A 25358-nucleotide genomic window follows, 5' to 3' on the forward strand; every position below is an offset into this window, starting at 1 on the left:
TTGTTTGTTGTTAGGGGGTTAGTGTTGTTTGTTGTTAGGGTGTTAGGGTTGTTTGTTGTTAGTGGGTTAGGGTTGTTTGTTGATAAGGGGTTAGGTTTTGTGTTGTTAGGGGGTTAGTATTGTTCGTTGCTTTGGGTTAGTGTTGTTTGTTCTTAGGGCGTTAGTGCTGTTTGTTCTTAGGGGTTAGGGTTGTTTGTTGTTAGGGTGTTAGTGTTGTTTGTTGTTAGGGTGTTAGGGTTGTTTGTTGTTAGTGGTTTAGGGTTGTTTGTTGTTAGTGGGTTAGTGTTTTTGGTTTTTAGGGGTTAGGGTTGTTTGTTGTTTGGGGGTTAGTGTTTGTTGTTAGGGGGTTTGGGTTTTTTGTTGTTAGGGTGTTAGTGTTCTTTGATGTTAGGGGTTTAGGGTTGTTTGTTGTTAGGGGGTTAGTGTTGTTTGTTGTTAGGGGGTTAGGGTTGTTTGTTGTTAGGGTGTTAGTGTTGTTTGTTATTAGGGGGTTAGGGTTGTTTGTTGTTAGGGTGTTAGTGTTGTTTGTTGTTAGTTGGTTAGGGTTTTTTTTTGTTTGGTTAGGATTGTTTGTTGTTAGGGGTTTAGTGTTGTTTGTTGTTAGGGGGTTAGTGTTTGTTGTTGTTGGTTAGGGTTGTTTGTTGTTAGGGTGTTAGTGTTCTTTGATGTTAGGGGTTTAGAGTTGTTTGTTGTTAGGGGGCTAGTGTTGTTTGTTGTTAGGGTGTTAGTGTTTTGTGTTGTTAGGGGGTTAGTGTTGTTTGATGTTAGGGGTTCAGGGTTGTTTGTTGTTAGGGGGTTAGTGTTGTTTGTTGTTAGGGTGTTAGGGTTGTTTGTTGTTAGTGGGTTAGAGTTGTTTGTTGTTAGTGGGTTAGTTTTTTTGGTTTTTAGGGGTTAGGGTCGTTTGTTGTTAGGGGGTTAGGGTTGTTTGTTGTTAGGGTGTTAGTGTTCTTTGATGTTAGGGGTTTAGTGTTGTTTGTTGTTAGGGGGTTAGTGTTGTTTGTTGTTAGGGGGTTAGGGTTGTTTGTTGTTAGGGTGTTAGTGTTATTTGTTGTTAGGGGGTTAGGGTTGTTTGTTGTTAGGGGGTTAGTGTTTTTTGTTCTTAGGGGTTTAGGGTTGCTTCTTGTTGGGGTTTAGGGGTTTTTGTTTTTAGGGTGTTAGTGTTGTTTGTTGTTAGGGTGTTAGTGTTTTGTGTTGTTAGGGGGTTAGTGTTGTTTGATGTTAGGGGTTTTGGGTTGTTTCTTGTTAGGGGGTTAGTGTTGTTTGTTGTTAGGTTGTTAGGGTTGTTTGTTGTTAGGGTGTTAGTGTTGTTTGTTGTTAGGGAGTTAGGGTTGTTTTTTGTTAGGGTGTTAGTGTTGTTTGTTGTTGGTGGGTTAGGGTTTTTTGTTGTTTGGTTAGGGTTGTTTTTTGTTAGGGGGTTAGTGTTGCTTGTTGTGAGGGGTTTAGTGTTGCTTCTTGTTGGGGTTTAGTGGTTTTTGTTGTTAGGGTGTTAGTGTTTATTGTGGTTAGGGGGTTAGTGTTGTTGGTTGTTCGGGGGGTTAGGATTGCTTGTTGTTAAGGGGTTAGGGTTGTTTTTTGTTTGAGGTTTAGGGTTGTTTGTTGTTTGGGGGTTAGGGTTGTTTGTTGTTACGGGTTAGTGTTGTTTGTTGTTACGGGGTTAGGGTATTTTCTTGTTAGGGGTTCAGTGTTGTTTGTTGTTAGGGGGTTAGTGTTTGCTGTTAGGGGTTTAGGGTTGTTTCTTGTTGGGGTTTAGTGGTTTCTGTTGTTTGGGTGTTAGTGTTGTTTGTTGTTAGGGTGTTAGTATTTTGTGTTGTTAGGGGGTTAGTGTTGTTTGATGTTAGGGTGTTAGGGTTGTTTGTTGTTAGTGGGTTAGGGTTTGTTGTTAGTGGGTTAGTGTTTTTGGTTTTTAGGGGTTAGGGTTGTTTGTTGTTTGGGGGTTAGTGTTTGTTGTTAGGGGGTTAGGGTTGTTTGTTGTTAGGGTGTTAGTGTTCTTTGATGTTAGGGGTTTAGGGTTGTTTGTTGTTAGGGGGTTAGTTTTGTTTGTTGTTAGGGGGTTAGGGTTGTTTGTTGTTAGGGTGTTAGTGTTGTTTGTTATTAGGGGGTTAGGGTTGTTTGTTGTTAGGGTGTTAGTGTTGTTTGTTGTTAGTGGGTTAGGGTTTTTTGTTGTTTGGTTAGGGTTGTTTGTTGTTAGGGGGTTAGTGTTGTTTTTTCTTAGGGGTTTAGGGTTGTTTCTTGTTGGGGTTTAGTGGTTTTGTTGATAGGGTGTTAGTGTTGTTTGTTGTTAGGGTGTTAGTGTTTTGCGATGTTAGGGTGTTAGTGTTGTTTGATGGTAGGGGTTTAGGGTTGTTTGTTGTTAGGGGGTTAGTGTTTTTGTTGTTAGGGTGTTAAGGTTGTTTGTTGTTAGTGGGTTAGGGTTGTTTGTTGTTAGTGGGTTAGTGTTTTTGGTTTTTAGGGGTTAGGGTTGTTTGTTCTTTGCGGGTTAGTGTTTGTTGCTAGAGGGTTAGGGTTGTTTGTTGTTAGGGTGTTAGTGTTCTTTGATGTTAGGGGTTTAGGGTTGTTTGTTGTTAGGGGGTTATTGTTGTTTGTTGTTAGGGGGTTAGGGTTGTTTGTTGTTAGGGGGTTAGTGTTGTTTGTTGTTAGGGGGTTAGGGTTGTTTGTTGTTAGGGTGTTAGTGTTGTTTGTTGTTAGTGCGTTAGGGTTGTTTGTTGTTTGGTTAGTTTTGTTTGTTGTTAGGGGGTTAGTGTTGTTTGTTGTTAGGGGGTTAGTGTTGTTTGTTGTTAGGGGTTTAGGGTTGTTTCTTGTTGGGGTTTAGTGGTATTTGTTGTTAGGGTGTTAGTCTTTATTGTGGTTAGGGGGTTAGTGTTGTTGGTTGTTCGGGGGTTAGGATTGTTTGTTGTTAGGGGGTTAGGGTTGTTTGTTGTTTGGGGGTTAGGGCTGTTTGTTGTTACGGGGTTAGTGTTGTTTGTTGTTACGGGGTTAGGGTAGTTTCTTGTTAGGGGTTTAGTGTTGTTTGTTGTTAGGGGGTTAGGTTTGTTGTTAGGGGTTTCGTGTTGTTTCTTGTTGGGGTTTAGTGGTTTTTGTTGTTAGGGTGTTAGTGTTGTTTGTTGTTAGGGTGTTAGTGTTTTGTGTTGTTTGGGGGTTAGTGTTGTTTGATGTTAGGGGTTTAGGGTTGTTTGTTGTTAGGGGGTTAGTGTTGTTTGTTGTTAGGGTGTTAGGGTTGTTTGTTGTTAGTGGTTTAGGGTAGTTTGTTGTTAGTGGGTTAGTGTTTTTGGTTTTTAGGGTTTAGGGTTGTTTGTTGTTAGGGTGTTAGTGTTGTTTGTTGTTAGGAAGTTAGGGTTGTTTTTTGTTAGGGTGTTAGTGCTGTTTGTTGTTGGTGGGTTAGGGTTTTTTGTTGTTTGGTTAGGGTTGTTTTTTGTTAGGGGGTTGGTGTTGTTTGTTGTGAGGGGTTTAGGGTTGTTTCTTGTTGGGCTTTAGTGGTTTTTGTTGTTAGGGTGTTAGTGTTGTTTGTTGTTAGGGGGTTAGTGTTGTTTGTTGTTAGGGGTTTTGGGTTGTTTCTTGTTTGGGTTTAGTGGTTTTTGTTGTTAGGGTGTTAGTGTTGTTTGTTGTTAGGGTGTTAGTGTTGTTTGTTGTTAGTTAGTTAGGGTTGTTTGTTGTTAGGGTGTTAGTGTTGTTTGTTGTTAGGGGGTTAGGGTTGTTTGTTGTTAGGGTGTTAGTGTTGTTTGTTGTTAGGGGTTTAGGGTTGTTTCTTGTTGGGGTTTAGTGGTTTTTGTTGTTAGGGTGTTAGTCTTTATTGTGGTTAGGGGGTTAGTGTTGTTGGTTGTTCGGGGGTTAGGATTGTTTGTTGTTAGGGGGTTAGGGTTGTTTGTTGTTTGGGGGTTAGGGCTTTTTGTTGTTACGGGGTTAGTGTTGTTTGTTGTTACGGGGTTAGCGTAGTTTCTTGTTAGGGGTTTAGTGTTGTTTGTTGTTAGGGCGTTAGTGTTTGTTGTTAGGGGTTTCGGGTTGTTTCTTGTTGGGGTTTAGTGGTTTTTGTTGTTAGGGTGTTAGTGTTGTTTGTTGTTAGGGTGTTAGTGTTTTGTGTTGTTAGGGGTTTAGTGTTGTTTGATGTTAGGGGTTTAGGGTTGTTTGTTGTTAGGGGGTTAGTGTTGTTTGTTGTTTGGTTGTTAGGGTTGTTTGTTGTTAGGGTGTTAGTGTTGTTTGTTGTTAGGGAGTTAGGGTTGTTTTTTGTTAGGGTGTTAGTGTTGTTTGTTGTTGGTGGGTTAGGGTTTTTTGTTGTTTGGTTAGGGTTCTTTTTTGTTAGGGGGTTAGTGTTGATTGTTGTGAGGGGTTTAGGGTTGTTTCTTGTTGGGGTTTAGTGGTTTTTGTTGTTAGGGTGTTAGTGTTGTTTGTTGTTAGGGTGTTAGTGTTTTGTGTTGTTAGGGGGTTAGTGTTGTTTGATGTTAGGGGTTTAGGGTTGTTTGTTGTTAGTGGGTTAGGGTTGTTTGTTGTTAGTGGGTTAGTGTTTTTGGTTTTTAGGGGTTAGGGTTATTTGTTGCTTGGGGGTTAGTGTTTGCTGTAAGGGGTTTAGGGTTGTTTGTTGTTAGGGTGTTAGTGTTCTTTGATGTTAGGCGTTTAGGGTTGTTTCTTGTTAGGGGGTTAGTGTTGTTTATTGTTAGGGGTTAGGGTTGTTTGTGGTTAGGGTGTTAGTGTTGTTTGTGGTTAGGTTGTTAGTGTTGTTTGTTGTTAGGGGGTTAGGGTTGTTTGTTGTTAGGGTGTTAGTGTTGTTTGTTGTTAGTGGGTTATTTTTGTTTGTTGCTTGGTTAGGGTTGTTTGTTGTTCGGGGGTTAGTGTTGTTTGTTGCTAGTGGGTTAGGGTTGTTTGTTGTTAGTTGGTTAGTGTTTTTCGTTTTCAGGGGTTAGGGTTGTTTGTTGTTTGGGGGTTAGGGTTTCTTTTTGGGGGTTAGGGTTGTTTGTTGTTAGGGTTTTAGTGTTCTTTGATGTTAGGGGTTTAGGGTTGTTTGTTGTTAGGGGGTTAGTGTTGTTTGTTGTTAGGGGGTTAGGGTTGTTTGTTGTTAGGGTGTTAGTGTTGTTTGTTGTTAGGGGGTTAGGGTTTTTTGTTGTTTGGTTAGGATTGTTTGTTGTTAGGGGGTTAGTGTTGTTTGTTGTTAGGGGGTTAGTGTTGTTTGTTGTTAGGGGTTTAGGGTTGTTTCTTGTTGGGGTTTAGTGGTTTTTGTTGTTAGGGTGTTAGTCTTTATTGTTGTTAGCGGGTTAGTGTTGTTGGCTGTTCGGGGGTTAGGATTGTTTGTTGTTGGGGGTTAGGGTTGTTTGTTGTTTGGGGGTTAGGGCTGTTTGTTGTTACGGGGTTAGTGTTGTTTCGTGTTATGGGGTTTGGGTAGTTCCTTGTTAGGGGTTTAGTGTTGTTTGTTGTTAGGGGGTTAGTGTTTGTTGTTAGGGGTTTCGGGTTGTTTCTTGTTGGGGTTTAGTGGTTTTTGTTGTTAGGGTGTTAGTGTTGTTTGTTGTTAGGGTGTTAGTGTTTTGTGTTGTTAGGGGGTTAGTGTTGTTTGATGTTAGGGGTTTAGGGTTGTTTGTTGTTAGGGGGTTAGTGTTGTTTGTTGTTAGGGTGTTAGGGTTGTTTGTTGTTAGGGGTTTAGGGTTGTTTGTTGTTAGTGGGTTAGTGTTTTTGGTTTTTATGGGTTAGGTTTGTTTGTTGTTTGGGGGTTAGTGTTTGTTGTTAGGGGGTTAGGGTTGTTTGTTGTTAGGGTGTTAGTGTTCTTTGATGTTAGGGGTTTAGGGTTGTTTGTTGTTATGGGGTTAGTGTTGTTCGTTGTTAGGGGGTTAGGGTTGTTTCTTGCTACGGGGTTAGTGTTGTTTGTTGTTACGGGGTTAGGGTAGTTTCTTGTTCGGGGTTTAGTGTTGTTTTTTGTTAGGAGGTTACTGTTTGTTGTTAGGGGTTCAGGGTTGTTTGCTGTTAGGATGTTAGTGTTGTTTGTTGTTAGGGAGTTAGGGTTGTTTGTTGTTAGGGTGTTAGTGTTGTTTGTTGTTAGTGGGTTAGGGTTTTTTGTTGTTTGGTTAGGGTTTTTTTTTGTTAGGGGGTTAGCGTTGTTTGTTGTTTGGGGGTTAGGGTTGTCTGTTGTTACGGGTTAGTGTTGTTTGTTGTTACGGGGTTAGGGTAGTTTCTTGTTAGGGGTTCAGTGTTGTTTGTTGTTAGGGGGTTAGTGTTTGTTGTTAGGGGTTTAGGGTTGTTTCTTGTTGGGGTTTACTGGTTTCTGTTGTTAGGGTGTTAGTGTTGTTTGTTGTTAGGGTGTTAGTGTTTTGTGTTGTTAGGGGGTTAGTGTTGTTTGATGTTAGGGGTTCAGCGTTGTTTGTTGTTAGGGGGTTAGTGTTGTTTGATGTTAGGGGTTCAGGGTTGTTTGTTGTTAGGGTGTTAGTGTTCTTTGATGTTAGGGGTTTAGGGTTGTTTGTTGTTAGGGTGTTAGTGTTGTTTGTTGTTAGGGGGTTAGGGTTGTTTCTTGTTACGGGGTTAGTGTTGTTTGTTGTTACGGGGTTAGGGTAGTTTCTTGTTACGGGTTTAGTGTTGTTTTTTGTTAGGGGGTTAGTGTTTGTTGTTAGGGGTTTAGGGTTGTTTCTTGGTGGGGTTTAGTGTTTTTTGTTGTTAGGGTGTTAGTGTTGTTTGTTGTTAGGGTGTTAGTGTTTTGTGTTGTTAGGGGGTTAGTGTTGTTTGATGTTAGGGGTTTAGGGTTGTTTGTTGTTAGTGGGTTAGGGTTGTTTGTTGTTAGTGGGTTAGTGTTTTTGGTTTTTAGGGCTTAGGGTTGTTTGTTGTTTGGGGGTTAGTGTTTGTTGTTAGGGGACTAGGGTTGTTTGTTGTTAGGGTTTTAGTGTTCTTTGATGTTAGGGGTTTAGGGTTGTTTGTTGTTAGGGGGTTAGTGTTGTTTGTTGTTAGGGTGTTAGGGTTGTTTGTTGTTAGTGGGTTAGGGTTGTTTGTTGATAAGGGGTTAGGTTTTGTGTTGTTAGGGGGTTAGTATTGTTCGTTGCTTTGGGTTAGTGTTGTTTGTTCTTAGGGCGTTAGTGTTCTTTGTTCTTAGGGGTTAGGGTTGTTTGTTGTTAGGGTGTTAGTGTTGTTTGTTGTTAGGGTGTTAGGGTTGTTTGTTGTTAGTGGTTTAGGGTTGTTTGTTGTTAGTGGGTTAGTGTTTTTGGTTTTTAGGGGTTAGGGTTGTTTGTTGTTTGGGGGTTAGTGTTTGTTGTTAGGGGGTTTGGGTTTTTTGTTGTTAGGGTGTTAGTGTTCTTTGATGTTAGGGGTTTAGGGTTGTTTGTTGTTAGGGGGTTAGTGTTGTTTGTTGTTAGGGGGTTAGGGTTGTTTGTTGTTAGGGTGTTAGTGTTGTTTGTTATTAGGGGGTTAGGGTTGTTTGTTGTTAGGGTGTTAGTGTTCTTTGATGTTAGGGGTTTAGGGTGTTTGTTGTTAGGGGGTTAGTGTTGTTTGTTGTTAGGGTGTTAGTGTTTTGTGTTGTTAGGGGGTTAGTGTTGTTTGATGTTAGGGGTTCAGGGTTGTTTGTTGTTAGGGGGTTAGTGTTGTTTGTTGTTAGGGTGTTAGGGTTGTTTGTTGTTAGTGGGTTAGAGTTGTTTGTTGTTAGTGGGTTAGTTTTTTTGGTTTTTAGGGGTTAGGGTTGTTTGTTGTTAGGGGGTTAGGGTTGTTTGTTGTTAGGGTGTTAGTGTTCTTTGATGTTAGGGGTTTAGTGTTGTTTGTTGTTAGGGGGTTAGTGTTGTTTGTTGTTAGGGGGTTAGGGTTGTTTGTTGTTAGGGTGTTAGTGTTATTTGTTGTTAGGGGGTTAGGGTTGTTTGTTGTTAGGGGGTTAGTGTTTTTTGTTCTTAGGGGTTTAGGGTTGCTTCTTGTTGGGGTTTAGGGGTTTTTGTTTTTAGGGTGTTAGTGTTGTTTGTTGTTAGGGTGTTAGTGTTTTGTGTTGTTAGGTGGTTAGTGTTGTTTGATGTTAGGGGTTTAGGGTTGTTTGTTGTTAGGGGGTTAGTGTTGTTTGTTGTTAGGTTGTTAGGGTTGTTTGTTGTTAGGGTGTTAGTGTTGTTTGTTGTTAGGGAGTTAGGGTTGTTTTTTGTTAGGGTGTTAGTGTTGTTTGTTGTTGGTGGGTTAGGGTTTTTTGTTGTTTGGTTAGGGTTGTTTTTTGTTAGGGGGTTAGTGTTGTTTGTTGTGAGGGGTTTAGTGTTGTTTCTTTTTGGGGTTTAGTGGTTTTTGTTGTTAGGGTGTTAGTGTTTATTGTGGTTAGGGTGTTAGTGTTGTTGGTTGTTCGGGGGATTAGGATTGCTTGTTGTTAAGGGGTTAGGGTTGTTTTTTGTTTGAGGTTTAGGGTTGTTTGTTGTTTGGGGGTTAGGGTTGTTTGTTGTTACGGGTTAGTGTTGTTTGTTGTTACGGGGTTAGGGTATTTTCTTGTTAGGGGTTCAGTGTTGTTTGTTGTTAGGGGGTTAGTGTTTGCTGTTAGGGGTTTAGGGTTGTTTCTTGTTGGGGTTTAGTGGTTTCTGTTGTTAGGGTGTTAGTGTTGTTTGTTGTTAGGGTGTTAGTATTTTGTGTTGTTAGGGGGTTAGTGTTGTTTGATGTTAGGGTGTTAGGGTTGTTTGTTGTTAGTGGGTTAGGGTTTGTTGTTAGTGGGTTAGTGTTTTTGGTTTTTAGGGGTTAGGGTTGTTTGTTTTTTGGGGGTTAGTGTTTGTTGTTAGGGGGTTAGGGTTGTTTGTTGTTAGGGTGTTAGTGTTCTTTGATGTTAGGGGTTTAGGGTTGTTTGTTGTTAGGGGGTTAGTTTTGTTTGTTGTTAGGGGGTTAGGGTTGTTTGTTGTTAGGGTGTTAGTGTTGTTTGTTATTAGGGGGTTAGGGTTGTTTGTTGTTAGGGTGTTAGTGTTGTTTGTTGTTAGTGGGTTAGGGTTTTTTGTTGTTTGGTTAGGGTTGTTTGTTGTTAGGGGGTTAGTGTTGTTTTTTCTTAGGGGTTTAGGGTTGTTTCTTGTTGGGGTTTAGTGGTTTTGTTGATAGGGTGTTAGTGTTGTTTGTTGTTAGGGTGTTAGTGTTTTGCGATGTTAGGGTGTTAGTGTTGTTTGATGGTAGGGGTTTAGGGTTGTTTGTTGTTAGGGGGTTAGTGTTTTTGTTGTTAGGGTGTTAAGGTTGTTTGTTGTTAGTGGGTTAGGGTTGTTTGTTGTTAGTGGGTTAGTGTTTTTGGTTTTTAGGGGTTAGGGTTGTTTGTTATTTGGGGGTTAGTGTTTGTTGCTAGAGGGTTAGGGTTGTTTGTTGTTAGGGTGTTAGTGTTCTTTGATGTTAGGGGTTTAGGGTTGTTTGTTGTTAGGGGGTTATTGTTGTTTGTTGTTAGGGGGTTAGGGTTGTTTGTTGTTAGGGGGTTAGTGTTGTTTGTTGTTAGGGGTTTAGGGTTGTTTGTTGTTAGGGTGTTAGTGTTGTTTGTTGTTAGTGCGTTAGGGTTGTTTGTTGTTTGGTTAGTTTTGTTTGTTGGTAGGGGGTTAGTGTTGTTTGTTGTTAGGGGGTTAGTGTTGTTTGTTGTTAGGGGTTTAGGGTTGTTTCTTGTTGGGGTTTAGTGGTTTTTGTTGTTAGGGTGTTAGTCTTTATTGTGGTTAGGGGGTTAGTGTTGTTGGTTGTTCGGTGGTTAGGATTGTTTGTTGTTAGGGGGTTAGGGTTGTTTGTTGTTTGGGATATAGGGCTGTTTGTTGTTACGGGGTTAGTGTTGTTTGTTGTTACGGGGTTAGGGTAGTTTCTTGTTAGGGGTTTAGTGTTGTTTGTTGTTAGGGGGTTAGGTTTGTTGTTAGGGGTTTCGGGTTGTTTCTTGTTGGGGTTTAGTGGTTTTTGTTGTTAGGGTGTTAGTGTTGTTTGTTGTTAGGGTGTTAGTGTTTTGTGTTGTTAGGGGGTTAGTGTTGTTTGATGTTAGGGGTTTAGTGTTGTTTGTTGTTAGGGAGTTAGGGTTGTTTGTTGTTAGGGTGTTAGTGTTGTTTGTTGTTGGTGGGTTAGGGTTTTTTGTTGTTTGGTTAGGGTTGTTTTTTGTTAGGGGGTTAGTGTTGTTTGTTGTTAGGGGTTTAGAGTTGTATCTTGTTGGGGTTTAGTGGTTTTTGTTGTTAGGGTGTTAGTGTTTATTGTGGTTTGGGGTTAGTGTTGTTGGTTGTTCGGTGGGTTAGGATTGTTTGTTGTTTAGGGGTTAGGGTTGTTTGTTGTTTGGGGTTTAGGGTTGATTGTTGTTTGGGGGTTAGGGTTGTTTGTTGTTACGGTTTAGTGTTGTTTGTTGTTACGGGGTTAGGGTATTTTCTTGTTAGGGGTTCAGTGTTGTTTGTTGTTAGGGGGTTAGTGTTGTTTGTTGTTAGGGGGTTAGTGTTTGCTGTTAGGGGTTTAGGGTTGTTTCTTGTTGGGGTTTAGTGGTTTCTGTTGTTTGGGTGTTAGTGTTGTTTGTTGTTAGGGTGTTAGTATTTTGTGTTGTTAGGGGGTTAGTGTTGTTTGATGTTAGGGTGTTAGGGTTGTTTGTTGTTAGTGGGTTAGGGTTTGTTGTTAGTGGGTTAGTGTTTTTGGTTTTTAGGGGTTAGGGTTGTTTGTTGTTTGGGGGTTAGTGTTTGTTGTTAGGGGGTTAGGGTTGTTTGTTGTTAGGGTGTTAGTGTTCTTTGATGTTAGGGGTTTAGGGTTGTTTGTTGTTAGGGGGTTAGTTTTGTTTGTTGTTAGGGGGTTAGGGTTGTTTGTTGTTAGGGTGTTAGTGTTGTTTGTTATTAGGGGGTTAGGGTTGTTTGTTGTTAGGGTGTTAGTGTTGTTTGTTGTTAGTGGGTTAGGGTTTTTTGTTGTTTGGTTAGGGTTGTTTGTTGTTAGGGGGTTAGTGTTGTTTTTTCTTAGGGGTTTAGGGTTGTTTCTTGTTGGGGTTTAGTGGTTTTGTTGATAGGGTGTTAGTGTTGTTTGTTGTTAGGGTGTTAGTGTTTTGCGATGTTAGGGTGTTAGTGTTGTTTGATGGTAGGGGTTTAGGGTTGTTTGGTGTTAGGGGGTTAGTGTTTTTGTTGTTAGGGTGTTAAGGTTGTTTGTTGTTAGTGGGTTAGGGTTGTTTGTTGTTAGTGGGTTAGTGTTTTTGGTTTTTAGGGGTTAGGGTTGTTTGTTCTTTGCGGGTTAGTGTTTGTTGCTAGAGGGTTAGGGTTGTTTGTTGTTAGGGTGTTAGTGTTCTTTGATGTTAGGGGTTTAGGGTTGTTTGTTGTTAGGGGGTTATTGTTGTTTGTTGTTAGGGGGTTAGGGTTGTTTGTTGTTAGGGGGTTAGTGTTGTTTGTTGTTAGGGGGTTAGGGTTGTTTGTTGTTAGGGTGTTAGTGTTGTTTGTTGTTAGTGCGTTAGGGTTGTTTGTTGTTTGGTTAGTTTTGTTTGTTGTTAGGGGGTTAGTGTTGTTTGTTGTTAGGGGGTTAGTGTTGTTTGTTGTTAGGGGTTTAGGGTTGTTTCTTGTTGGGGTTTAGTGGTATTTGTTGTTAGGGTGTTAGTCTTTATTGTGGTTAGGGGGTTAGTGTTGTTGGTTGTTCGGGGGTTAGGATTGTTTGTTGTTAGGGGGTTAGGGTTGTTTGTTGTTTGGGGGTTAGGGCTGTTTGTTGTTACGGGGTTAGTGTTGTTTGTTGTTACGGGGTTAGGGTAGTTTCTTGTTAGGGGTTTAGTGTTGTTTGTTGTTAGGGGGTTAGGTTTGTTGTTAGGGGTTTCGTGTTGTTTCTTGTTGGGGTTTAGTGGTTTTTGTTGTTAGGGTGTTAGTGTTGTTTGTTGTTAGGGTGTTAGTGTTTTGTGTTGTTTGGGGGTTAGTGTTGTTTGATGTTAGGGGTTTAGGGTTGTTTGTTGTTAGGGGGTTAGTGTTGTTTGTTGTTAGGGTGTTAGGGTTGTTTGTTGTTAGTGGTTTAGGGTAGTTTGTTGTTAGTGGGTTAGTGTTTTTGGTTTTTAGGGTTTAGGGTTGTTTGTTGTTAGGGTGTTAGTGTTGTTTGTTGTTAGGAAGTTAGGGTTGTTTTTTGTTAGGGTGTTAGTGCTGTTTGTTGTTGGTGGGTTAGGGTTTTTTGTTGTTTGGTTAGGGTTGTTTTTTGTTAGGGGGTTGGTGTTGTTTGTTGTGAGGGGTTTAGGGTTGTTTCTTGTTGGGCTTTAGTGGTTTTTGTTGTTAGGGTGTTAGTGTTGTTTGTTGTTAGGGGGTTAGTGTTGTTTGTTGTTAGGGGTTTTGGGTTGTTTCTTGTTTGGGTTTAGTGGTTTTTGCTGTTAGGGTGTTAGTGTTGTTTGTTGTTAGGGTGTTAGTGTTGTTTGTTGTTAGTTAGTTAGGGTTGTTTGTTGTTAGGGTGTTAGTGTTGTTTGTTGTTAGGGGGTTAGGGTTGTTTGTTGTTAGGGTGTTAGTGTTGTTTGTTGTTAGGGGTTTAGGGTTGTTTCTTGTTGGGGTTTAGTGGTTTTTGTTGTTAGGGTGTTAGTCTTTATTGTGGTTAGGGGGTTAGTGTTGTTGGTTGTTCGGGGGTTAGGATTGTTTGTTGTTAGGGGGTTAGGGTTGTTTGTTGTTTGGGGGTTAGGGCTTTTTGTTGTTACGGGGTTAGTGTTGTTTGTTGTTATGGGGTTAGCGTAGTTTCTTGTTAGGGGTTTAGTGTTGTTTGTTGTTAGGGCGTTAGTGTTTGTTGTTAGGGGTTTCGGGTTGTTTCTTGTTGGGGTTTAGTGGTTTTTGTTGTTAGGGTGTTAGTGTTGTTTGTTGTTAGGGTGTTAGTGTTTTGTGTTGTTAGGGGTTTAGTGTTGTTTGATGTTAGGGGTTTAGGGTTGTTTGTTGTTAGGGGGTTAGTGTTGTTTGTTGTTTGGTTGTTAGGGTTGTTTGTTGTTAGGGTGTTAGTGTTGTTTGTTGTTAGGGAGTTAGGGTTGTTTTTTGTTAGGGTGTTAGTGTTGTTTGTTGTTGGTGGGTTAGGGTTTTTTGTTGTTTGGTTAGGGTTCTTTTTTGTTAGGGGGTTAGTGTTGATTGTTGTGAGGGGTTTAGGGTTGTTTCTTGTTGGGGTTTAGTGGTTTTTGTTGTTAGGGTGTTAGTGTTGTTTGTTGTTAGGGTGTTAGTGTTTTGTGTTGTTAGGGGGTTAGTGTTGTTTGATGTTAGGGGTTTAGGGTTGTTTGTTGTTAGTGGGTTAGGGTTGTTTGTTGTTAGTGGGTTAGTGTTTTTGGTTTTTAGGGGTTAGGGTTATTTGTTGCTTGGGGGTTAGTGTTTGCTGTAAGGGGTTTAGGGTTGTTTGTTGTTAGGGTGTTAGTGTTCTTTGATGTTAGGCGTTTAGGGTTGTTTCTTGTTAGGGGGTTAGTGTTGTTTATTGTTAGGGGTTAGGGTTGTTTGTGGTTAGGGTGTTAGTGTTGTTTGTGGTTAGGTTGTTAGTGTTGTTTGTTGTTAGGGGGTTAGGGTTGTTTGTTGTTAGGGTGTTAGTGTTGTTTGTTGTTAGTGGGTTATTTTTGTTTGTTGCTTGGTTAGGGTTGTTTGTTGTTCGGGGGTTAGTGTTGTTTGTTGCTAGTGGGTTAGGGTTGTTTGTTGTTAGTTGGTTAGTGTTTTTCGTTTTCAGGGGTTAGGGTTGTTTGTTGTTTGGGGGTTAGGGTTTCTTTTTGGGGGTTAGGGTTGTTTGTTGTTAGGGTTTTAGTGTTCTTTGATGTTAGGGGTTTAGGGTTGTTTGTTGTTAGGGGGTTAGTGTTGTTTGTTGTTAGGGGGTTAGGGTTGTTTGTTGTTAGGGTGTTAGTGTTGTTTGTTGTTAGGGGGTTAGGGTTTTTTGTTGTTTGGTTAGGATTGTTTGTTGTTAGGGGGTTAGTGTTGTTTGTTGTTAGGGGGTTAGTGTTGTTTGTTGTTAGGGGTTTAGGGTTGTTTCTTGTTGGGGTTTAGTGGTTTTTGTTGTTAGGGTGTTAGTCTTTATTGTTGTTAGCGGGTTAGTGTTGTTGGCTGTTCGGGGGTTAGGATTGTTTGTTGTTGGGGGTTAGGGTTGTTTGTTGTTTGGGGGTTAGGGCTGTTTGTTGTTACGGGGTTAGTGTTGTTTCGTGTTATGGGGTTTGGGTAGTTCCTTGTTAGGGGTTTAGTGTTGTTTGTTGTTAGGGGGTTAGTGTTTGTTGTTAGGGGTTTCGGGTTGTTTCTTGTTGGGGTTTAGTGGTTTTTGTTGTTAGGGTGTTAGTGTTGTTTGTTGTTAGGGTGTTAGTGTTTTGTGTTGTTAGGGGGTTAGTGTTGTTTGATGTTAGGGGTTTAGGGTTGTTTGTTGTTAGGGGGTTAGTGTTGTTTGTTGTTAGGGTGTTAGGGTTGTTTGTTGTTAGGGGTTTAGGGTTGTTTGTTGTTAGTGGGTTAGTGTTTTTGGTTTTTATGGGTTAGGTTTGTTTGTTGTTTGGGGGTTAGTGTTTGTTGTTAGGGGGTTAGGGTTGTTTGTTGTTAGGGTGTTAGTGTTCTTTGATGTTAGGGGTTTAGGGTTGTTTGTTGTTATGGGGTTAGTGTTGTTCGTTGTTAGGGGGTTAGGGTTGTTTCTTGCTACGGGGTTAGTGTTGTTTGTTGTTACGGGGTTAGGGTAGTTTCTTGTTCGGGGTTTAGTGTTGTTTTTTGTTAGGAGGTTACTGTTTGTTGTTAGGGGTTCAGGGTTGTTTGCTGTTAGGATGTTAGTGTTGTTTGTTGTTAGGGAGTTAGGGTTGTTTGTTGTTAGGGTGTTAGTGTTGTTTGTTGTTAGTGGGTTAGGGTTTTTTGTTGTTTGGTTAGGGTTTTTTTTTGTTAGGGGGTTAGCGTTGTTTGTTGTTTGGGGGTTAGGGTTGTCTGTTGTTACGGGTTAGTGTTGTTTGTTGTTACGGGGTTAGGGTAGTTTCTTGTTAGGGGTTCAGTGTTGTTTGTTGTTAGGGGGTTAGTGTTTGTTGTTAGGGGTTTAGGGTTGTTTCTTGTTGGGGTTTAGTGGTTTCTGTTGTTAGGGTGTTAGTGTTGTTTGTTGTTAGGGTGTTAGTGTTTTGTGTTGTTAGGGGGTTAGTGTTGTTTGATGTTAGGGGTTCAGCGTTGTTTGTTGTTAGGGGGTTAGTGTTGTTTGATGTTAGGGGTTCAGGGCTGTTTGTTGTTAGGGTGTTAGTGTTCTTTGATGTTAGGGGTTTAGGGTTGTTTGTTGTTAGGGTGTTAGTGTTGTTTGTTGTTAGGGGGTTAGGGTTGTTTCTTGTTACGGGGTTAGTGTTGTTTGTTGTTACGGGGTTAGGGTAGTTTCTTGTTACGGGTTTAGTGTTGTTTTTTGTTAGGGGGTTAGTGTTTGTTGTTAGGGGTTTAGGGTTGTTTCTTGGTGGGGTTTAGTGTTTTTTGTTGTTAGGGTGTTAGTGTTGTTTGTTGTTAGGGTGTTAGTGTTTTGTGTTGTTAGGGGGTTAGTGTTGTTTGATGTTAGGGGTTTAGGGTTGTTTGTTGTTAGTGGGTTAGGGTTGTTTGTTGTTAGTGGGTTAGTGTTTTTGGTTTTTAGGGCTTAGGGTTGTTTGTTGTTTGGGGGTTAGTGTTTGTTGTTAGGGGACTAGGGTTGTTTGTTGTTAGGGTTTTAGTGTTCTTTGATGTTAGGGGTTTAGGGTTGTTTGTTGTTAGGGGGTTAGTGTTGTTTGTTGTTAGGGTGTTAGGGTTGTTTGTTGTTAGTGGGTTAGGGTTGTTTGTTGATAAGGGGTTAGGTTTTGTGTTGTTAGGGGGTTAGTATTGTTCGTTGCTTTGGGTTAGTGTTGTTTGTTCTTAGGGCGTTAGTGTTCTTTGTTCTTAGGGGTTAGGGTTGTTTGTTGTTAGGGTGTTAGTGTTGTTTGTTGTTAGGGTGTTAGGGTTGTTTGTTGTTAGTGGTTTAGGGTTGTTTGTTGTTAGTGGGTTAGTGTTTTTGGTTTTTAGGGGTTAGGGTTGTTTGTTGTTTGGGGGTTAGTGTTTGTTGTTAGGGGGTTTGGGTTTTTTGTTGTTAGGGTGTTAGTGTTCTTTGATGTTAGGGGTTTAGGGTTGTTTGTTGTTAGGGGGTTAGTGTTGTTTGTTGTTAGGGGGTTAGGGTTGTTTGTTGTTAGGGTGTTAGTGTTGTTTGTTATTAGGGGGTTAGGGTTGTTTGTTGTTAGGGTGTTAGTGTTCTTTGATGTTAGGGGTTTAGGGTGTTTGTTGTTAGGGGGTTAGTGTTGTTTGTTGTTAGGGTGTTAGTGTTTTGTGTTGTTAGGGGGTTAGTGTTGTTTGATGTTAGGGGTTCAGGGTTGTTTGTTGTTAGGGGGTTAGTGTTGTTTGTTGTTAGGGTGTTAGGGTTGTTTGTTGTTAGTGGGTTAGAGTTGTTTGTTGTTAGTGGGTTAGTTTTTTTGGTTTTTAGGGGTTAGGGTTGTTTGTTGTTAGGGGGTTAGGGTTGTTTGTTGTTAGGGTGTTAGTGTTCTTTGATGTTAGGGGTTTAGTGTTGTTTGTTGTTAGGGGGTTAGTGTTGTTTGTTGTTAGGGGGTTAGGGTTGTTTGTTGTTAGGGTGTTAGTGTTATTTGTTGTTAGGGGGTTAGGGTTGTTTGTTGTTAGGGGGTTAGTGTTTTTTGTTCTTAGGGGTTTAGGGTTGCTTCTTGTTGGGGTTTAGGGGTTTTTGTTTTTAGGGTGTTAGTGTTGTTTGTTGTTAGGGTGTTAGTGTTTTGTGTTGTTAGGTGGTTAGTGTTGTTTGATGTTAGGGGTTTAGGGTTGTTTGTTGTTAGGGGGTTAGTGTTGTTTGTTGTTAGGTTGTTAGGGTTGTTTGTTGTTAGGGTGTTAGTGTTGTTTGTTGTTAGGGAGTTAGGGTTGTTTTTTGTTAGGGTGTTAGTGTTGTTTGTTGTTGGTGGGTTAGGGTTTTTTGTTGTTTGGTTAGGGTTGTTTTTTGTTAGGGGGTTAGTGTTGTTTGTTGTGAGGGGTTTAGTGTTGTTTCTTTTTGGGGTTTAGTGGTTTTTGTTGTTAGGGTGTTAGTGTTTATTGTGGTTAGGGTGTTAGTGTTGTTGGTTGTTCGGGGGGTTAGGATTGCTTGTTGTTAAGGGGTTAGGGTTGTTTTTTGTTTGAGGTTTAGGGTTGTTTGTTGTTTGGGGGTTAGGGTTGTTTGTTGTTACGGGTTAGTGTTGTTTGTTGTTACGGGGTTAGGGTATTTTCTTGTTAGGGGTTCAGTGTTGTTTGTTGTTAGGGGGTTAGTGTTTGCTGTTAGGGGTTTAGGGTTGTTTCTTGTTGGGGTTTAGTGGTTTCTGTTGTTAGGGTGTTAGTGTTGTTTGTTGTTAGGGTGTTAGTATTTTGTGTTGTTAGGGGGTTAGTGTTGTTTGATGTTAGGGTGTTAGGGTTGTTTGTTGTTAGTGGGTTAGGGTTTGTTGTTAGTGGGTTAGTGTTTTTGGTTTTTAGGGGTTAGGGTTGTTTGTTTTTTGGGGGTTAGTGTTTGTTGTTAGGGGGTTAGGGTTGTTTGTTGTTAGGGTGTTAGTGTTCTTTGATGTTAGGGGTTTAGGGTTGTTTGTTGTTAGGGGGTTAGTTTTGTTTGTTGTTAGGGGGTTAGGGTTGTTTGTTGTTAGGGTGTTAGTGTTGTTTGTTATTAGGGGGTTAGGGTTGTTTGTTGTTAGGGTGTTAGTGTTGTTTGTTGTTAGTGGGTTAGGGTTTTTTGTTGTTTGGTTAGGGTTGTTTGTTGTTAGGGGGTTAGTGTTGTTTTTTCTTAGGGGTTTAGGGTTGTTTCTTGTTGGGGTTTAGTGGTTTTGTTGATAGGGTGTTAGTGTTGTTTGTTGTTAGGGTGTTAGTGTTTTGCGATGTTAGGGTGTTAGTGTTGTTTGATGGTAGGGGTTTAGGGTTGTTTGTTGTTAGGGGGTTAGTGTTTTTGTTGTTAGGGTGTTAAGGTTGTTTGTTGTTAGTGGGTTAGGGTTGTTTGTTGTTAGTGGGTTAGTGTTTTTGGTTTTTAGGGGTTAGGGTTGTTTGTTATTTGGGGGTTAGTGTTTGTTGCTAGAGGGTTAGGGTTGTTTGTTGTTAGGGTGTTAGTGTTCTTTGATGTTAGGGGTTTAGGGTTGTTTGTTGTTAGGGGGTTATTGTTGTTTGTTGTTAGGGGGTTAGGGTTGTTTGTTGTTAGGGGGTTAGTGTTGTTTGTTGTTAGGGGTTTAGGGTTGTTTGTTGTTAGGGTGTTAGTGTTGTTTGTTGTTAGTGCGTTAGGGTTGTTTGTTGTTTGGTTAGTTTTGTTTGTTGGTAGGGGGTTAGTGTTGTTTGTTGTTAGGGGGTTAGTGTTGTTTGTTGTTAGGGGTTTAGGGTTGTTTCTTGTTGGGGTTTAGTGGTTTTTGTTGTTAGGGTGTTAGTCTTTATTGTGGTTAGGGGGTTAGTGTTGTTGGTTGTTCGGTGGTTAGGATTGTTTGTTGTTAGGGGGTTAGGGTTGTTTGTTGTTTGGGATATAGGGCTGTTTGTTGTTACGGGGTTAGTGTTGTTTGTTGTTACGGGGTTAGGGTAGTTTCTTGTTAGGGGTTTAGTGTTGTTTGTTGTTAGGGGGTTAGGTTTGTTGTTAGGGGTTTCGGGTTGTTTCTTGTTGGGGTTTAGTGGTTTTTGTTGTTAGGGTGTTAGTGTTGTTTGTTGTTAGGGTGTTAGTGTTTTGTGTTGTTTGGGGGTTAGTGTTGTTTGATGTTAGGGGTTTAGTGTTGTTTGTTGTTAGGGAGTTAGGGTTGTTTGTTGTTAGGGTGTTAGTGTTTGTTGTTGGTGGGTTAGGGTTTTTTGTTGTTTGGTTAGGGTTGTTTTTTGTTAGGGGGTTAGTGTTGTTTGTTGTTAGGGGTTTAGAGTTGTATCTTGTTGGGGTTTAGTGGTTTTTGTTGTTAGGGTGTTAGTGTTTATTGTGGTTTGGGGTTAGTGTTGTTGGTTGTTCGGTGGGTTAGGATTGTTTGTTGTTTACGGGTTAGGGTTGTTTGTTGTTTGGGGTTTAGGGTTGATTGTTGTTTGGGGGTTAGGGTTGTTTGTTGTTACGGTTTAGTGTTGTTTGTTGTTACGGGGTTAGGGTATTTTCTTGTTAGGGGTTCAGTGTTGTTTGTTGTTAGGGGGTTAGTGTTGTTTGTTGTTAGGGTGTTAGTGTTGTTTGTTGTTAGGGGGTTAGGGTTGTTTGTTGTTAGTGGGTTAGAGTTGTTTGTTGTTAGTGGGTTAGTTTTTTTGGTTTTTAGGGGTTAGGGTTGTTTGTTGTTAGGGGGTGAGGTTTGTTTGTTGTTAGGGTGTTAGTGTTCTTTGATGTTAGGGATTTAGTGTTGTTTGTTGTTAGGGGGTTAGTGTTGTTTGTTGTTAGGGGGTTAGTGTTTGTTGTTAGGGGTTTAGGGTTGTTTCTTGTTGGGGTTTAGTGGTTTTTGTTGTTAGGGTGTTAGTGTTGTTTGTAGTTAGGGTGTTAGTGTTTTGTGTTGTTAGGGGGTTAGTGTTGTTTGATGTTAGGGGTTTAGGGTTGTTTGATGTTATGGGGTTAGTGTTGTTTGTTGCTAGGGTGTTAGGGTTGTTTGTTGTTAGTGGGTTAGGGTTGTTTGTTGTTAGTGCGTTAGTGTTTTTGGTTTCTAGGGGTTAGTGTTGTTTGTTGTTTCGGTGTGAGTGTTTGTTGTTAGGGGGTTAGGGTTGTTTGTTGTTAGGTGTTAGTGTTCGTTGACGTTCGGGTTTAGGGTTGTTTGTTGTTAGGGGGTTAGTGTTGTTTGTTGTTAGGGGGTTAGGATTGTTTCTTGTTACGGGGTTAGTGTTGTTTGTTGTTACGAACTTAGGGTAGTTTCTTGTTCGGGGTTTAGTGTTGTTTTTTGTTAGGGGGTTAATGTTTGTTGTTAGGGGTTTAGGGTTGTTTGTTGTTAGGGTGTTAGTGTTGTTTGTTGTTACGGAGTTAGGGTTGTTTGTTGTTAGGGGGTTAGTGTTGTTTGTTGTTAGTGGGTTAGGGTTTTTTGTTGTTTGGTTAGGATGGTTTGCTGTTAGGGGGTTAGTGTTGTTTGTTGTTAGGGGGTTAGTGTTGTTTGTTGTTAGGGGTTTAGGGTTGTTTCTTGTTGGGGTTTAGTGGTTTTTGTTGTTAGGGTGTTAGTCTTTATTGTGGTTAGGGGATTAGTGTTGGTTGTTCGGGGGTTAGGATTGTTTGTTGTTAGGGGGTTAGGGTTGTTTGTTGTTTGGGGGTTAGGGCTGTTTGTTGTTACGGGGTTAGTGTTGTTTGCTGTTACGGGGTTAGGGTAGTTTCTTGTTAGGGGTTTAGTGTTGTTTGTTGTTAGGGGGTTAGTGTTTGTTGTTAGGGGTTTAGGGTTGTTTCTTGTTGGGGTTTAGTGGTTTTTGTTGTTAGGGTGTTAGTGTTGTTTGTTGTTAGGGTGTTAGTGTTTTGTGTTGTTAGGGGGTTAGTGTTGTTTGATGTTAGGGGTTTAGGGTTGTTTGTTGTTAGGGGGTTAGTGTTGCTTGTTGTTAGGGTGTTAGGGTTGTTTGTTGTTTGTGGTTTAGGGTAGTTTATTGTTAGTGGGTTAGTGTTTTTGGTTTTTAGTTGTTAGGGTTGTTTGTTGTTTGGGGGTTAGTGTTTGTTGTTAGGGGGTTAGGGTTGTTTGTTGTTAGGGTGTTAGTGTTCTTTGATGTTAGGGGTTTAGGGTTGTTTGTTGCTAGGGGGTTAGTGTTGTTCGTTGTTAGGGGGTTAGGGTTGTTTCTTGTTACGGGGTTAGTGTTGTTTGTTGTTACGGGGTTAGGATAGTTTCTTGTTCGGGCTTTCGTGTTGTTTTTTGTTAGGGGGTTAATGTTTGTTGTTAGGGGTTTAGGGTTGTTTGTTGTTAGGGTGTTAGTGTTGTTTGTTGTTAGTGGGTTAGGGTTTTTTGTTGTTTGGTTAGGGTTGTTTTTTGTTAGGGGGTTAGTGTTGTTTGTTGTTAGGGGTTTAGGGTTGTTTCTTGTTGGGGTTTAGTGGTTTTTGTTGTTAGGGTGTTAGTGTTTATTGTGGTTAGGGGGTTAGTGTTGTTGGTTGTTTGGGGGGTTAGGATTGTTTGTTGTTAAGGGGTGAGGGTTGTTTGTTGTTTGGGGGTTAGGGTTGTTTGTTGTTTGGGGGTTAGGGTTGTTTGTTGTTACGGGTTAGTGTTGTTTGTTGTTACGGGGTTAGGGTAGTTCCTTGTTAGGGGTTCAGTGTTGTTTGTTGTTAGGGGGTTAGTGTTTGTTGTTAGGGGTTTAGGGTTGTTTCTTGTTGGGGTTTAGTGGTTTTTGTTGTTAGGGTGTTAGTGTTGTTTGTTGTTAGGGTGTTAGTGTTTTGTGTCGTTAGGGGGTTAGTGTTGTTTGATGTTAGGGGTTAAGGGTTGTTTGTTGTTAGGGGGTTAGGGTTGTTTGTTGTTACGGGGTTAGTGTTGTTTGTTGTTAGGGTGTTAGTGTTTTGTGTTGTTAGGGGGTTAGTGTTGTTTGATGTTAGGGGTTTAGGGTTTTTTGTTGTTAGGGGGTTAGTGTTGTTTGTTGTTAGGGAGTTAGGGTTGTTTGTTGTTAGTGGGTTAGGGTTGTTTGTTGTTAGTGGGTTAGTGTTTTTGGTTTTTAGGGGTTAGGGTTGTTTGTTGTTTGGGGGTTAGTGGTTGTTGTTAGGGGGTTAGGGTTGTTTGTTGATAAGGGGTTAGGTTTTTTGTTGTTGGGGGTTAGTATTGTTCGTTGCTAGGGGTTAGCGTTGTTTGTTCTTAGGGCGTTAGTGTTGTTTGTTCTTAGGGGGTTAGGGTTGGTTGTTGTTAGGGTGTTAGTGTTGTTTGTTGTTAGGGGGTTAGGGTTGTTTGTTGTTAGGTTGTTAGTGTTGTTTGTTGTTAGTGGGTTTGGTTTGTTTGTTGTTTGGTTAGGGTTGTTTGTTGTTAGGGGGTTAGTGTTGTTTGTTGTTAGGGTGTTAGGGTTGTTTGCTGTTACTGGGTTAGTGTTGTTTGTTGTTAGTGGGTTACTGTTTTTGGATTTTAGGGGTTAGTGTTGTTTGTTGTTAGGGGGTTAGTGTTGTTTCTTCTTAGGGGGTTAGTGTTGTGTCTTGTTAGGGGGTTAGTGTTGTTTGTTGTTAGTCGGTTAGGGTTGTTTGTTGTTTGGTTAGGGCTGTTTGTTGTTAGGGGTTTAGGGTTGTTTGTTTTTAGGGGTTAAGGTTGTTTGTTGTTTGGTTAGTGTTGTTTGTTCTTAGGGGGTTAGTGTTGATTGTTGTTAGGGGATTAGGGTTGTTTCTTGTTGGGTTTTAGTGGTTTTTGTTGTTAGGGTGTTAATGTTTACTCTGGTTAGGGGGTTAGTGTTGTTGGTTGTTCGGGGGTTAGGATTGTTTGTTTTTAGGGGGTTAGGGTTGTTTGTTGTTTGGGGGTTAGGGTGGTTTGTTGTTACCGGGTTAGTGTTGTTTGTTGATACAGGGTTAGGGTAGTTTCTTGTTAGGGGTTTAGTGTTGTTTGTTGTTAGGGGGTTAGTGTTTGTTGTTAGGGGTTTAGGGTTGTTTCTTCTGGGGTTTAGTGGTTTTTGTTGTTAGGGTGCTAGTGTTTTGTGTTGTTAGGGGGTTAGTGTTGTTTGATGTTAGGGGTTTAGGGTTGTTTGTTGTTGGGGGTTAGTGTTGTTTGTTTTTAGGGGGTTAGGGTTGTTTCTTGTTATGGGGTTAGTGTTGTTTGTTGTTAGGGTGTTAGGGTTGTTTGTTGTTAGGGTGTTAGTGTTGTTTGTTGTTAGTGGGTTAGGGTTTTTTGCTGTTTGGTTAGGGTTTTTTGTTGTTAGGGGGTTAGGGTTGTTTGTTGTTAGTGGTTTAGGGTTGTTTGTTGTTAGTGGGTTAGTGTTTTTGGTTTTCAGGGGTTAGGTTTGTTTGTTGTTTGGGGGTTACTGTGTGTTATTAGGGGGTTAGGGTTGTTTGTTTTTAGTGGGTTAGTGTTTTTGGTTTTTAGGGGTTAGGGTTGTTTGTTCTTTGGGTGTTAGTGTTTGTTTTTAGGGGGTTAGGGTTGTTTGTTGTTAGGGTGTTAGTGTTCTTTGATGTTAGGGGTTTAGGGTTGTTTGTTGTTAGGGGTTTAGTGTTGTTTGTTTTTAGGGGGTTAGGGTTGTTTGTTGTTAGGGTGTTAGTGTTGTTTGTTGTTAGGGGGTTAGTGTTGTTTGTTGTCAGGGGGTTAGTGTTGTTTGTTGTTAGGGGTTTAGGGTTGTTTCTTGTTCGGGTTTAGTGGTTTTTGTTGTTAGGGTGTTAGTCTTTATTCTGGTTAGGGGGTTAGTGTTGTTGGTTGTTCGGGGGTTAGGATTGGTTGTTGTTAGGGGGTTAGGGTTGTTTGTTGTTTGCGGGTTAGGGCTGTTTGTTGTTACGGGGTTAGTGTTGTTTGTTGTTACGGGGTTAGGGTAGTTTCTTGTTAGGAGTTTAGTGTTGTTTGTTGTTAGGGGGTTAGTGTTTGTTGTTAGGGGTTTCGGGTTGTTTCTTGTTGGGTTTTAGTGGTTTTTGTTGTTAGGGTGTTAGTGTTGTTTGTTGTTAGGGTGTTAGTGTTTTGTGTTGTTAGTGGGTTAGTGTTGTTTGATGTTAGGGGTTTAGGGTTGTTTGTTGTTAGGGGGTTAGTGTTGCTTGTTGTTAGGGTGTTAGGGTTGTTTGTTGTTAGTGGTTTAGGGTAGTTTGTTGTTAGTGGGTTAGTATTTTTGGTTTTTAGGGGTTAGGGTTGTTTGTTGTTTGGGGCTTAGTGTTTGTTGTTAGGGGGTTAGGGTTTGTTGTTTGGGTGTTAGTGTTCTTTGATGTTAGGGGTTTAGGGATGTTTGTTGCTAGGGGGTTTGTGTTGTTCGTTGTTAGGGGGTTAGGGTTGTTTCTTGTTACGGGGTTAGTGTTGTTTGTTGTTACGAACTTACGGTAGTTTCTTGTTCGGGGTTTAGTGTTGTTTTTTGTTAGGGGGTTAATGTTTGTTGTTAGGGGTTTAGGGTTGTTTGTTGTTAGGGTGTTAGTGTTGTTTGTTGTTAGGGAGTTAGGGTTGTTTGTTGTTAGGGGGTTAGTGTTGTTTGTTGTTAGTGGGTTAGGGTTTTTTGTTGTTTGGTTAGGATGGTTTGTTGTTAGGGGGTTAGTGTTGTTTGTTGTTAGGGGGTTAGTGTTGTTTGTTGTTAGGGGTTTAGGGTTGTTTCTTGTTGGGGTTTAGTGGATTTTGTTGTTAGGGTGTTAGTCTTTATTGTGGTTAGGGGGTTAGTGTTGTTGGTTGTTCGGGGGTTAGGATTGTTTGTTGTTAGGGGGTTAGGGTTGTTTGTTGTTTGGGGGTTAGGGCTGTTTGTTGTTACGGGGTTAGTGTTGTTTGCTGTCACGGGGTTAGGGTAGTTTCTTGTTAGGGGTTTAGTGTTGTTTGTTGTTAGGGGGTTAGTGTTTGCTGTTAGGGGTTTAGGGTTGTTTCTTGTTGGGGTTTAGTGGTTTCTGTTGTTAGGGTGTTAGTGTTGTTTGTTGTTAGGGTGTTAGTGTTTTGTGTTGTTAGGGGGTTAGTGTTGTTTGATGTTAGGGGTAAGGGTTGTTTGTTGTTAGGGAGTTAGTGTTGTTTGTTGTTAGGGTGTTAGGGGTGTTTGTTGTTAGTGGGTTAGGGTTGTTTGTTGTTAGTGGGTTAGTTTTTTTGGTTTTTAGGGGTTAGGGTTGTTTGTTGTTTGGGGGTTAGTGTTTGTTGTTAGGGGGTTAGGGTTGTTTGTTGTTAGGGTGTTAGTGTTGTTTGTTGTTAGGGAGTTAGGGTTGTTTGTTGTTAGGGTGTTAGTGTTGTTTGTTGTTAGTGGGTTAGGGTTTTTTGTTGTTTGGTTAGGGTTGTTTTTTGTTAGGGGGTTAGTGTTGTTTGTTGTCAGGGGTTTAGGGTTGTTTCTTGTTGGGGTTTTGTGGTTTTTGTTGTTAGGGTGTTAGTGTTTATTGTGGTTAGGGCGTTAGTGTTGTTGGTTGTTTGGGGGGTTAGGATTGTTTGTTGTTAAGGGGTTAGTGTTGTTTGTTGTTTGGGGGTTAGGGTTGTTTGTTGTTTGGGGGTTAGGGTTGTTTGTTTTTTTGGGTTAGTGTTGTTTGTTGTTACGGGGTTAGGGTAGTTTCTTGTTAGGGGTTCAGTGTTGTTTGTTGTTAGTTGGTTAGTGTTTGTTGTTAGGGGTTTAGGGTTGTTTCTTGTTGGGGTTTAGTGGTTTTTGTTGTTAGGGTGTTAGTGGTGTTTGTTGTTTAGGTGTTAGTGTTTTGTGTCGTTAGGGGGTTAGTGTTGTTTGATGTTAGGGGTTAAGGGTTGTTTGTTGTTAGGGGGTTAGGGTTGTTTGTTGTTACGGGGTTAGTGTTGTTTGTTGTTAGGGTGTTAGTGTTTTGTGTTGTTAGGGGGTTAGTGTTGTTTGATGTTAGGGGTTTAGGGTTTTTTGTTGTTAGGGGGTTAGTGTTGTTTGTTGTTAGGGAGTTAGGGTTGTTTGTTGTTAGTGGGTTAGGGTTCTTTGTTGTTAGTGGGTTAGTGTTTTTGGTTTTTAGGGGTTAGGGTTGTTTGTTGTTTGGGAGTTAGCGGTTGTTGTTAGGGGGTTAGGGTTGTTTGTTTTTAGGGTGTTAGTGTTCTTTGATGTTAGGGGTTTAGGGTTGTTTGTTGTTAGGGGGTTAGT

Source organism: Elephas maximus, chromosome 13 (genome assembly GCF_024166365.1).
Source record: "Elephas maximus indicus isolate mEleMax1 chromosome 13, mEleMax1 primary haplotype, whole genome shotgun sequence".
Lineage (NCBI taxonomy): Eukaryota > Metazoa > Chordata > Mammalia > Proboscidea > Elephantidae > Elephas > Elephas maximus.